The sequence below is a fragment of the Lepisma saccharinum genome, chromosome 16, assembly GCF_977018435.1.
Source record: "Lepisma saccharinum chromosome 16, izLepSacc3.1, whole genome shotgun sequence".
In the NCBI taxonomy this organism is placed as follows: domain Eukaryota; kingdom Metazoa; phylum Arthropoda; class Insecta; order Zygentoma; family Lepismatidae; genus Lepisma; species Lepisma saccharinum.
Window position 1 is genome coordinate 2,674,964 of NC_139244.1, and position 7,500 is coordinate 2,682,463.

At 47.8% G+C, this 7,500-nt stretch overlaps 27 non-coding genes across 27 annotated transcripts; all 27 read left to right on the forward strand.

The window, feature by feature from the left end:
• The first annotated feature begins 207 nt into the window (after nucleotides 1-207).
• TRNAS-AGA (transfer RNA serine (anticodon AGA)) lies at nucleotides 208-289 on the forward strand. The gene has a single exon. It is a non-coding gene; the product is annotated as a tRNA-Ser (tRNA).
• A 72-nt stretch (nucleotides 290-361) lies between these two features.
• TRNAS-AGA (transfer RNA serine (anticodon AGA)) lies at nucleotides 362-443 on the forward strand. The gene has a single exon. It is a non-coding gene; the product is annotated as a tRNA-Ser (tRNA).
• A 446-nt stretch (nucleotides 444-889) lies between these two features.
• TRNAS-AGA (transfer RNA serine (anticodon AGA)) lies at nucleotides 890-971 on the forward strand. The gene has a single exon. It is a non-coding gene; the product is annotated as a tRNA-Ser (tRNA).
• A 453-nt stretch (nucleotides 972-1,424) lies between these two features.
• On the forward strand, nucleotides 1,425-1,506 carry TRNAS-AGA (transfer RNA serine (anticodon AGA)). Its single transcript has one exon. It is a non-coding gene; the product is annotated as a tRNA-Ser (tRNA).
• A 72-nt stretch (nucleotides 1,507-1,578) lies between these two features.
• On the forward strand, nucleotides 1,579-1,660 carry TRNAS-AGA (transfer RNA serine (anticodon AGA)). The gene has a single exon. It is a non-coding gene; the product is annotated as a tRNA-Ser (tRNA).
• A 448-nt stretch (nucleotides 1,661-2,108) lies between these two features.
• On the forward strand, nucleotides 2,109-2,190 carry TRNAS-AGA (transfer RNA serine (anticodon AGA)). Its single transcript has one exon. It is a non-coding gene; the product is annotated as a tRNA-Ser (tRNA).
• Nucleotides 2,191-2,262: 72 nt separating this feature from the next.
• Nucleotides 2,263-2,344, forward strand: TRNAS-AGA (transfer RNA serine (anticodon AGA)). The gene has a single exon. It is a non-coding gene; the product is annotated as a tRNA-Ser (tRNA).
• A 449-nt stretch (nucleotides 2,345-2,793) lies between these two features.
• On the forward strand, nucleotides 2,794-2,875 carry TRNAS-AGA (transfer RNA serine (anticodon AGA)). Its single transcript has one exon. It is a non-coding gene; the product is annotated as a tRNA-Ser (tRNA).
• Nucleotides 2,876-2,947: 72 nt separating this feature from the next.
• On the forward strand, nucleotides 2,948-3,029 carry TRNAS-AGA (transfer RNA serine (anticodon AGA)). Its single transcript has one exon. It is a non-coding gene; the product is annotated as a tRNA-Ser (tRNA).
• A 72-nt stretch (nucleotides 3,030-3,101) lies between these two features.
• TRNAS-AGA (transfer RNA serine (anticodon AGA)) lies at nucleotides 3,102-3,183 on the forward strand. The gene has a single exon. It is a non-coding gene; the product is annotated as a tRNA-Ser (tRNA).
• Nucleotides 3,184-3,631: 448 nt separating this feature from the next.
• Nucleotides 3,632-3,713, forward strand: TRNAS-AGA (transfer RNA serine (anticodon AGA)). Its single transcript has one exon. It is a non-coding gene; the product is annotated as a tRNA-Ser (tRNA).
• Nucleotides 3,714-3,785: 72 nt separating this feature from the next.
• TRNAS-AGA (transfer RNA serine (anticodon AGA)) lies at nucleotides 3,786-3,867 on the forward strand. The gene has a single exon. It is a non-coding gene; the product is annotated as a tRNA-Ser (tRNA).
• A 448-nt stretch (nucleotides 3,868-4,315) lies between these two features.
• Nucleotides 4,316-4,397, forward strand: TRNAS-AGA (transfer RNA serine (anticodon AGA)). The gene has a single exon. It is a non-coding gene; the product is annotated as a tRNA-Ser (tRNA).
• A 72-nt stretch (nucleotides 4,398-4,469) lies between these two features.
• Nucleotides 4,470-4,551, forward strand: TRNAS-AGA (transfer RNA serine (anticodon AGA)). Its single transcript has one exon. It is a non-coding gene; the product is annotated as a tRNA-Ser (tRNA).
• A 447-nt stretch (nucleotides 4,552-4,998) lies between these two features.
• On the forward strand, nucleotides 4,999-5,080 carry TRNAS-AGA (transfer RNA serine (anticodon AGA)). Its single transcript has one exon. It is a non-coding gene; the product is annotated as a tRNA-Ser (tRNA).
• A 72-nt stretch (nucleotides 5,081-5,152) lies between these two features.
• Nucleotides 5,153-5,234, forward strand: TRNAS-AGA (transfer RNA serine (anticodon AGA)). Its single transcript has one exon. It is a non-coding gene; the product is annotated as a tRNA-Ser (tRNA).
• A 72-nt stretch (nucleotides 5,235-5,306) lies between these two features.
• Nucleotides 5,307-5,388, forward strand: TRNAS-AGA (transfer RNA serine (anticodon AGA)). Its single transcript has one exon. It is a non-coding gene; the product is annotated as a tRNA-Ser (tRNA).
• A 72-nt stretch (nucleotides 5,389-5,460) lies between these two features.
• On the forward strand, nucleotides 5,461-5,542 carry TRNAS-AGA (transfer RNA serine (anticodon AGA)). The gene has a single exon. It is a non-coding gene; the product is annotated as a tRNA-Ser (tRNA).
• Nucleotides 5,543-5,614: 72 nt separating this feature from the next.
• TRNAS-AGA (transfer RNA serine (anticodon AGA)) lies at nucleotides 5,615-5,696 on the forward strand. The gene has a single exon. It is a non-coding gene; the product is annotated as a tRNA-Ser (tRNA).
• Nucleotides 5,697-5,768: 72 nt separating this feature from the next.
• Nucleotides 5,769-5,850, forward strand: TRNAS-AGA (transfer RNA serine (anticodon AGA)). Its single transcript has one exon. It is a non-coding gene; the product is annotated as a tRNA-Ser (tRNA).
• Nucleotides 5,851-5,922: 72 nt separating this feature from the next.
• TRNAS-AGA (transfer RNA serine (anticodon AGA)) lies at nucleotides 5,923-6,004 on the forward strand. Its single transcript has one exon. It is a non-coding gene; the product is annotated as a tRNA-Ser (tRNA).
• A 72-nt stretch (nucleotides 6,005-6,076) lies between these two features.
• On the forward strand, nucleotides 6,077-6,158 carry TRNAS-AGA (transfer RNA serine (anticodon AGA)). The gene has a single exon. It is a non-coding gene; the product is annotated as a tRNA-Ser (tRNA).
• A 72-nt stretch (nucleotides 6,159-6,230) lies between these two features.
• TRNAS-AGA (transfer RNA serine (anticodon AGA)) lies at nucleotides 6,231-6,312 on the forward strand. The gene has a single exon. It is a non-coding gene; the product is annotated as a tRNA-Ser (tRNA).
• Nucleotides 6,313-6,384: 72 nt separating this feature from the next.
• Nucleotides 6,385-6,466, forward strand: TRNAS-AGA (transfer RNA serine (anticodon AGA)). The gene has a single exon. It is a non-coding gene; the product is annotated as a tRNA-Ser (tRNA).
• A 450-nt stretch (nucleotides 6,467-6,916) lies between these two features.
• TRNAS-AGA (transfer RNA serine (anticodon AGA)) lies at nucleotides 6,917-6,998 on the forward strand. Its single transcript has one exon. It is a non-coding gene; the product is annotated as a tRNA-Ser (tRNA).
• Nucleotides 6,999-7,070: 72 nt separating this feature from the next.
• On the forward strand, nucleotides 7,071-7,152 carry TRNAS-AGA (transfer RNA serine (anticodon AGA)). The gene has a single exon. It is a non-coding gene; the product is annotated as a tRNA-Ser (tRNA).
• Nucleotides 7,153-7,378: 226 nt separating this feature from the next.
• TRNAS-AGA (transfer RNA serine (anticodon AGA)) lies at nucleotides 7,379-7,460 on the forward strand. Its single transcript has one exon. It is a non-coding gene; the product is annotated as a tRNA-Ser (tRNA).
• Nucleotides 7,461-7,500: the final 40 nt, after the last annotated feature.

Sequence of the window (7,500 nt, forward strand, 5' to 3'; positions counted from 1 at the left end):
AGAGTGAATGGTGGGGGATACCTCCGTGTAGGGGGTATCTCCTTTTTTAGAAAAAAAAAAAAAAAAAGTGGTTAAGGCGTCTGACTAGAAATCAGATTCCCTCTGGGAGCGTAGGTTCGAATCCTACCGACTGCGTTTCCTCTCTTTTTGTTCATTAGGAAACCAACGCAGTGAACAGCACGAGCGCCAAGGAAAGATAAGACATAAGCAGTCGTGGACGAATGGTTAAGGCGTCTGACTAGAAATCAGATTCCCTCTGGGAGCGTAGGTTCGAATCCTACCGACTGCGTTTCCTCTCTTTTTGTTTATTAGGAAACCAACGCAGTGAACAGCACGAGCGCCAAGGAAAGAGAAGACATAAGCAGTCGTGGCGGAGTGGTTAAGGCGTCTGACTAGAAATCAGATTTCCTTTGGGAGCGTAGGTTCGAATCCTACCGACTGCGTTTCCTCTCTTTATGTTCATTAGGAAACCAACGCAGTGAACAGAACGAGCGCCAAGGAAAGAGAAGCCATAAGCAGTCGTGGCCGAGTGGTGTCGACCTCCGTGGCGAAGTGGTTAGCAGAGCGCGCTACAACGCCAGGGGTTCTGGGTTAGAGTCCCGGGTAATCATGGGTATTTGTGTTCGTCCAGTTGATAAGAAACAAAGAAAAATGTAAGAATTGAAAAGTGTAAAAGAGAGAAAAAGAGTAAATGGTGGGGGATACCTCCGTGTAGGGGGTATTTCCTTTCTACAAAAAAAAAAAAAAAAGTGGTTAAGGCGTCTGACTAGAAATCAGATTCCCTCTGGGAGCGAAGGTTCGAATCCTACCGACTGCGTTTCCTCTCTTTTTGTTCTTTAGCAAACCAACGCAGTGAACAGCACGAGCGCCAAGGAAAGAGAAGCCATAAGCAGTCGTGGCCGAGTGGTTAAGGCGTCTGACTAGAAATCAGATTCCCTCTGGGAGCGTAGGTTCGAATCCTACCGACTGCGTTTCCTCTCTTTATGTTCATTAGGAAACCAACGCAGTGAACAGAACAAGCGCCAAGGAAAGAGAAGCCATAAGCAGTCGTGGCCGAGTGGTGTCGACCTCCGTGGCGAAGTGGTTAGCAGAGCGCGCTACAACGCCAGTGGTTATGGGTTCGAGTCCCGGGTAAGGCATAGGTATTTGTGTTCGTCCAGTTGATAAGAAACAAAGAAAAATGTAAGAATTGAAAAGTGTAAAAGTGAGAAAAAGAGTAAATGGTGGGGGATACCTCCGTGTAGGGGGTATTTCCTTTCTACAAAAAAAAAAAAAAAAAAAAAAGTGGTTAAGGCGTCTGACTAGAAATCAGATTCCCTCTGGGAGCGCAGGTCCGAATCCTACCGACTGCGTTTCCTCTCTTTATGTTCATTAGGAAACCAACGCAGTGAACAGCACGAGCGCCAAGGAAAGAGAAGCCATAAGCAGTCGTGGCCGAGTGGTTAAGGCGTCTGACTAGAAATCAGATTCCCTCTGGGAGCGTAGGTTCGAATCCTACCGACTGCGTTTCCTCTCTTTTTGTTTATTAGGAAACCAACGCAGTGAACAGCACGAGCGCCAAGGAAAGAGAAGACATAAGCAGTCGTGGCGGAGTGGTTAAGGCGTCTGACTAGAAATCAGATTTCCTTTGGGAGCGTAGGTTCGAATCCTACCGACTGCGTTTCCTCTCTTTATGTTCATTAGGAAACCAACGCAGTGAACAGAACGAGCGCCAAGGAAAGAGAAGCCATAAGCAGTCGTGGCCGAGTGGTGTCGACCTCCGTGGCGAAGTGGTTAGCAGAGCGCGCTACAACGCCAGGGGTTCTGGGTTAGAGTCCCGGGTAATCATGGGTATTTGTGTTCGTCCAGTTGATAAGAAACAAAGAAAAATGTAAGAATTGAAAAGTGTAAAAGAGAGAAAAAGAGTAAATGGTGGGGGATACCTCCGTGTAGGGGGTATTTCCTTTCTACAAAAAAAAAAAAAAAAAAGTGGTTAAGGCGTCTGACTAGAAATCAGATTCCCTCTGGGAGCGAAGGTTCGAATCCTACCGACTGCGTTTCCTCTCTTTTTGTTCTTTAGCAAACCAACGCAGTGAACAGCACGAGCGCCAAGGAAAGAGAAGCCATAAGTAGTCGTGGCCGAGTGGTTAAGGCGTCTGACTAGAAATCAGATTCCCTCTGGGAGCGTAGGTTCGAATCCTACCAACTGCGTTTCCTCTCTTTTTGTTCATTAGGAAACCTTGGCAGTGAACAGCACGAGCGCCATGGAAAGAGAAGCCATAAGCAGTCGTGGCCGAGTGGTTAAGGCGTCTGACTAGAAATCAAATTCCCTCTGGGAGCGTAGGTTCGAATCCTACCGACTGCGTTTCCTCTCTTTATGTTCATTAGGAAACCAACGCAGTGAACAGAACGAGCGCCAAGGAAAGAGAAGCCATAAGCAGTCGTGGCCGAGTGGTGTCGACCTCCGTGGCGAAGTGGTTAGCAGAGCGCGCTACAACGCCAGGGGTTATGGGTTCGAGTCCCGGGTAAGGCATGGGTATTTGTGTTGGTCCAGTTGATAAGAAACAAAGAAAAATGTAAGAATTGAAAAGTGTAAAAGTGAGAAAAAGAGTAAATGGTGGGGGATACCTCCGTGTAGGGGGTATTTCCTTTCTACAAAAAAAAAAAAAAAAAAGTGGTTAAGGCGTCTGACTAGAAATCAGATTCCCTCTGGGAGCGTAGGTTCGAATCCTACCGACTGCGTTTCCTCTCTTTTTGTTCTTTAGCAAACCAACGCAGTGAACAGCACGAACGCCAAGGAAAGAGAAGCCATAAGCAGTCGTGGCGGAGTGGTTAAGGCGTCTGACTAGAAATCAGATTCCCTCTGGGAGCGTAGGTTCGAATCCTACCGACTGCGTTTCCTCTCTTTTTGTTCATTAGGAAACCAACGCAGTGAACAGCACGAGCGCCAAGGAAAGATAAGACATAAGCAGTCGTGGACGAATGGTTAAGGCGTCTGACTAGAAATCAGATTCCCTCTGGGAGCGTAGGTTCGAATCCTACCGACTGCGTTTCCTCTCTTTTTGTTTATTAGGAAACCAACGCAGTGAACAGCACGAGCGCCAAGGAAAGAGAAGACATAAGCAGTCGTGGCGGAGTGGTTAAGGCGTCTGACTAGAAATCAGATTACCTTTGGGAGCGTAGGTTCGAATCCTACCGACTGCGTTTCCTCTCTTTATGTTCATTAGGAAACCAACGCAGTGAACAGAACGAGCGCCAAGGAAAGAGAAGCCATAAGCAGTCGTGGCCGAGTGGTGTCGACCTCCGTGGCGAAGTGGTTAGCAGAGCGCGCTACAACGACAGGGGTTCTGGGTTCGAGTCCCGGGTAAGGCATGGGTATTTGTGTTCGTCCAGTTGATAAGAAAGATAGAAAATGTAAGAATTGAAAAGTGTAAAAGTGAGAAAAAGAGTGAATGGTGGGGGATACCTCCGTGTAGGGGGTATCTCCTTTAAAAAAAAAAAAAAAAAAAAAAGTGGTTGAGGCGTCTGACTAGAAATCAGATTCCCTCTGGGAGCGTAGGTTCGAATCCAACCGACTGCGTTTCCTCTCTTTTTGTTCATTAGGAAACCAACGCAGTGAACAGCACGAGCGCCAAGGAAAGATAAGACATAAGCAGTCGTGGACGAATGGTTAAGGCGTCTGACTAGAAATCAGATTCCCTCTGGGAGCGTAGGTTCGAATCCTACCGACTGCGTTTCCTCTCTTTTTGTTTATTAGGAAACCAACGCAGTGAACAGCACGAGCGCCAAGGAAAGAGAAGACATAAGCAGTCGTGGCGGAGTGGTTAAGGCGTCTGACTAGAAATCAGATTTCCTTTGGGAGCGTAGGTTCGAATCCTACCGACTGCGTTTCCTCTCTTTATGTTCATTAGGAAACCAACGCAGTGAACAGAACGTGCGCCAAGGAAAGAGAAGCCATAAGCAGTCGTGGCCGAGTGGTGTCGACCTCCGTGGCGAAGTGGTTAGCAGAGCGCGCTACAACGCCAGGGGTTCTGGGTTAGAGTCCCGGGTAATCATGGGTATTTGTGTTCGTCCAGTTGATAAGAAACATAGAAAAATGTAAGAATTGAAAAGTGTAAAAGAGAGAAAAAGAGTAAATGGTGGGGGATACCTCCGTGTAGGGGGTATTTCCTTTCTACAAAAAAAAAAAAAAAAAAGTGGTTAAGGCGTCTGACTAGAAATCAGATTCCCTCTGGGAGCGAAGGTTCGAATCCTACCGACTGCGTTTCCTCTCTTTTTGTTCTTTAGCAAACCAACGCAGTGAACAGCACGAGCGCCAAGGAAAGAGAAGCCATAAGTAGTCGTGGCCGAGTGGTTAAGGCGTCTGACTAGAAATCAGATTCCCTCTGGGAGCGTAGGTTCGAATCCTACCAACTGCGTTTCCTCTCTTTTTGTTCATTAGGAAACCTTGGAAGTGAACAGCACGAGCGCCAAGGAAAGAGAAGCCATAAGCAGTCGTGGCCGAGTGGTTAAGGCGTCTGACTAGAAATCAAATTCCCTCTGGGAGCGTAGGTTCGAATCCTACCGACTGCGTTTCCTCTCTTTATGTTCATTAGGAAACCAACGCAGTGAACAGAACGAGCGCCAAGGAAAGAGAAGCCATAAGCAGTCGTGGCCGAGTGGTGTCGACCTCCGTGGCGAAGTGGTTAGCAGAGCGCGCTACAACGCCAGGGGTTATGGGTTCGAGTCCCGGGTAAGGCATGGGTATTTGTGTTCGTCCAGTTGATAAGAAACAAAGAAAAATGTAAGAATTGAAAAGTGTAAAAGTGAGAAAAAGAGTAAATGGTGGGGGATACCTCCATGTAGGGGGTATTTCCTTTCTACAAAAAAAAAAAAAAAAGTGGTTAAGGCGTCTGACTAGAAATCAGATTCCCTCTGGGAGCGCAGGTTCGAATCCTACCGACTGCGTTTCCTCTCTTTATGTTCATTAGGAAACCAACGCAGTGAACAGCACGAGCGCCAAGGAAAGAGAAGCCATAAGCAGTCGTGGCCGAGTGGTTAAGGCGTCTGACTAGAAATCAGATTCCCTCTGGGAGCGTAGGTTCGACTCCTACCGACTGCGTTTCCTCTCTTTTTGTTCATTAAGAAACCAACGCAGTGAACAGCACGAGCGCCAAGGAAAGAGAAGCCATAAGCAGTCGTGGCCGAGTGGTTAAGGCGTCTGACTAGAAATCAGATTCCCTCTGGGAGCGTAGGTTCGAATCCTACCGACTGCGTTTCCTCTCTTTATGTTCATTAGGAAACCAACGCAGTTAACAGCACGAGCGCCAAGGAAAGAGAAGCCATAAGCAGTCGTGGCCGAGTGGTTAAGGCGTCTGACTAGAAATCAGATTCCCTCTGGGAGCGTAGGTTCGAATCCTACCGACTGCGTTTCCTCTCTTTTTGTTCTTTAGCAAACCAACGCAGTGAACAGCACGAGCGCCAAGGAAAGAGAAGCCATAAGCAGTCGTGGCCGAGTGGTTAAGGCGTCTGACTAGAAATCAGATTCCCTCTGGGAGCGTAGGTTCGAATCCTACCGACTGCGTTTCCTCTCTTTTTGTTCATTAGGAAACCAACGCAGTGAACAGCACGAGCGCCAAGGAAAGAGAAGCCATAAGCAGTCGTGGACGAGTGGTTAAGGCGTCTGACTAGAAATCAGATTCCCTCTGGGAGCGTAGGTTCGAATCCTACCGACTGCGTTTCCTCTCTTTTTGTTCATTAGGAAACCAACGCAGTGAACAGCACGAGCGCCAAGGAAAGAGAAGCCATAAGCAGTCGTGGCCGAGTGGTTAAGGCGTCTGACTAGAAATCAGATTCCCTCTGGGAGCGTAGGTTCGAATCCTACCGACTGCGTTTCCTCTCTTTTTGTTCATTAGGAAACCAACGCAGTGAGCAGCACGAGCGCCAAGGAAAGAGAAGCCATAAGCAGTCGTGGCCGAGTGGTTAAGGCGTCTGACTAGAAATCAGATTCCCTCTGGGAGCGTAGGTTCGAATCCTACCGACTTCGTTTCCTCTCTTTTTGTTCATTAGGAAACCAACGCAGTGAACAGCACGAGCGCCAAGGAAAGAGAAGCCATAAGCAGTCGTGGCCGAGTGGTTAAGGCGTCTGACTAGAAATCAGATTCCCTCTGGGAGCGTAGGTTCGAATCCTACCGACTGCGTTTCCTCTCTTTTTGTTCATTAGGAAACCAACGCAGTGAACAGCACGAGCGCCAAGGAAAGATAAGACATAAGCAGTCGTGGACGAATGGTTAAGGCGTCTGACTAGAAATCAGATTCCCTCTGGGAGCGTAGGTTCGAATCATACCGACTGCGTTTCCTCTCTTTTTGTTTATTAGGAAACCAACGCAGTGAACAGCACGAGCGCCAAGGAAAGAGAAGACATAAGCAGTCGTGGCGGAGTGGTTAAGGCGTCTGACTAGAAATCAGATTACCTTTGGGAGCGTAGGTTCGAATCCTACCGACTGCGTTTCCTCTCTTTATGTTCATTAGGAAACCAACGCAGTGAACAGAACGAGCGCCAAGGAAAGAGAAGCCATAAGCATTCGTGGCCGAGTGGTGTCGACCTCCGTGGCGAAGTGGTTAGCAGAGCGCGCTACAACGACAGGGGTTCTGGGTTCGAGTCCCGGGTAAGGCATGGGTATTTGTGTTCGTCCAGTTGATAAGAAAGAAAGAAAATGTAAGAATTGAAAAGTGTAAAAGTGAGAAAAAGAGTGAATAGTGGGGGATACCTCCGTGTAGGGGGTATTTCCTTTTAAAAAAAAAAAAAAAAAAAAAAGTGGTTAAGGCGTCTGACTAGAAATCAGATTCCCCTCTGGGAGCGTAGGTTCGAATCCTACCGACTGCGTTTCCTCTCTTTTTGTTCTTTAGCAAACCAACGCAGTGAACAGCACGAGCGCCAAGGAAAGAGAAGCCATAAGCAGTCGTGGCCGAGTGGTTAAGGCGTCTGACTAGAAATCAGATTCCCTCTGGGAGCGTAGGTTCGAATCCTACCGACTGCGTTTCCTCTCTTTTTGTTCATTAGGAAACCAACGCAGTGAACAGCACGAGCGCCAAGGAAAGAGAAGCCATAAGCAGTCGTGGACGAGTGGTTAAGGCGTCTGACTAGAAATCAGATTCCCTCTGGGAGCGTAGGTTCGAATCCTACAGACTGCGTTTCCTCTCTTTTTGTTCATTAGGAAACCAACGCAGTGAACAGCACGAGCGCCAAGGAAAGATAAGACATAAGCTGTCGTGGACGAATGGTTTAGGCGTCTGACTAGAAATCAGATTCCCTCTGGGAGCATAGGTTCGAATCCTACCAACTGCGTTTCCTCTCTTTTTGTTTATTAGGAAACCAACGCAGTGAACAGCACGAGCGCCAAGGAAAGAGAAGACATAAGCAGTCGTGGCCGAGTGGTTAAGGCGTCTAACTAGAAATCAGATTTCCTTTGGGAGCGTAGGTTCGAATCCTACCGACTGCGTTTCCTCTCTTTATGTTCATTAGGAAACCAACGCAGTGAA